Raw genomic sequence first — 2500 nt, forward strand, 5'->3', positions numbered from 1 at the left:
AACTCAAGTTGTCCCTTAACCTAACTCAAGTTGTCCCTTAACCTAACTCAAGTTGTCCCTTAACCTAACTCAAGTTGTCCCTTAACCTAACTCAAGTTGTCCCTTAACCTAACTCAAGTTGTCCCTTAACCTAACTCAAGTTGTCCCTTAACCTAACTCAAGTTGTCCCTTAACCTAACTCAAGTTGTCCCTTAACCTAACTCAAGTTGTCCCTTAACCTAACTCAAGTTGTCCCTTAACCTAACTCAAGTTGTCCCTTAACCTAACTCAAGTTGTCCCTTAACCTAACTCAAGTTGTCCCTTAACCTAACTCAAGTTGTCCCTTAACCTAACTCAAGTTGTCCCTTAACCTAACTCAAGTTGTCCCTTAACCTAACTCAAGTTGTCCCTTAACCTAACTCAAGTTGTCCCTTAACCTAACCCACGTTGTCCCTTAACCTAACCCACGTTGTCCCTTAACCTAACCCACGTTGTCCCTTAACCTAACCCACGTTGTCCCTTAACCTAACCCACGTTGTCCCTTAACCTAACCCACGTTGTCCCTTAACCTAACCCACGTTGTCCCTTAACCTAACCCACGTTGTCCCTTAACCTAACCACGTTGTCCCTTAACCTAACCCACGTTGTCCCTTAACCTAACCCACGTTGTCCCTTAACCTAACCCACGTTGTCCCTTAACCTAACCCACGTTGTCCCTTAACCTAACCCACGTTGTCCCTTAACCTAACCCACGTTGTCCCTTAACCTAACCCACGTTGTCCCTTAACCTAACCCACGTTGTCCCTTAACCTAACCCACGTTGTCCCTTAACCTAACCCACGTTGTCCCTTAACCTAACCCACGTTGTCCCTTAACCTAACCCACGTTGTCCCTTAACCTAACCCACGTTGTCCCTTAACCTAACCCACGTTGTCCCTTAACCTAACCCACGTTGTCCCTTAACCTAACCCACGTTGTCCCTTAACCTAACCCACGTTGTCCCTTAACCTAACCCACGTTGTCCCTTAACCTAACCCACGTTGTCCCTTAACCTAACCCACGTTGTCCCTTAACCTAACCCACGTTGTCCCTTAACCTAACCCACGTTGTCCCTTAACCTAACCCACGTTGTCCCTTAACCTAACCCACGTTGTCCCTTAACCTAACCCACGTTGTCCCTTAACCTAACCCACGTTGTCCCTTAACCTAACCCACGTTGTCCCTTAACCTAACCCACGTTGTCCCTTAACCTAACCCACGTTGTCCCTTAACCTAACCCACGTTGTCCCTTAACCTAACCCACGTTGTCCCTTAACCTAACCCACGTTGTCCCTTAACCTAACCCACGTTGTCCCTTAACCTAACCCACGTTGTCCCTTTGCCTAACATAGTTCACTGCTCGGAATCTCTGGTGTCGTTGTTATCCTCATGTAGATGTCTTGCGAGTGTTGCTTACTTTCCACATATTCCCGCTATCCACTGTCAATTGTACTGCAATAGGACTATATCGCCCCCCCCCCCCCTCCCTCTGTCCCCCTCTTTGTGTCTCTGTCCTCTCAAGCTGGTCGGTCTGGCGTTTGAGTGTTAAATGAGCCTCGCAGCTGTTCAGTTGCATTCAGATGTCGACGCCCTCAGTGTACGTCGTGGTATGGTCTGTGTCCATTGTCCGCTGATGTCGTACGCGTAACCCACACGCTGTACCGATCATCGGTCGTTACGTACAGAGTGAAGTAGTGTGATACGTGTGACCGTACGCTGGCTGTGCCCAACGGTGTCGAATCTCAATTTCCATATGATGTGCTCGATGCTACTTGTCTCGTCTCCCAATAACAGCTAGGTTGCACTGTGGTACGCCGTAGAGGCGTGTGGGAGGAACGTACGAACGCATTGTATGTCACCCTGGGTCGCTGGGGGTGGTGGTGCGGTGAGTCAGGTCAGGTCAGGTCAGCGTGAGCCGTCTGATGTAGTGACGCGTGTATTCCGACTTTGTCGTATTGCCTCACACAAAGTGCTACCCTGGTGGACCGCGTTCCATATCTGGGACATGCCGCAGATGCCGGTTGACAGTGGATCGCGGAAGGGACATCGCATACGTGCGCGGGCCACCTTCCACGTGTTCTCTTCTGCACATGTCGCAGTGTGTATGTGGTCTGATGTAGCGTGTCGTGACACATGACATCCTGGCATGCAAGAATTGTTGAATTCGCAAATGTAGGTGGACATCTACGTTTACTGCCCAAGATACGCAAATGAACTGGAAATCCGTTGTTGAGCGGTTGTTCACGCTGGAGGTGAATCTGTGATGGCGACGATCGGTACAGCTATTAACCGGTTGTTTCAGCGGTACCCGCCACATCCACACACGTGACTAGGCCCATGTGGGTATGAAGCGATACGCGGCGGTGGCTTGGTGGGACTGTTCCCGGCCGGTGAAGGGGGGCCGCCCGGCGTGTTGGCCGCGCGCTGCGTGGGCGCACGCGCAACAGGCGGCTGGTGGGGGGCGCCGAGTGGCAGGAGCGCC

This window comes from Schistocerca gregaria, unplaced genomic scaffold, assembly GCF_023897955.1.
Source record: "Schistocerca gregaria isolate iqSchGreg1 unplaced genomic scaffold, iqSchGreg1.2 ptg000819l, whole genome shotgun sequence".
Classification (NCBI taxonomy): domain Eukaryota; kingdom Metazoa; phylum Arthropoda; class Insecta; order Orthoptera; family Acrididae; genus Schistocerca; species Schistocerca gregaria.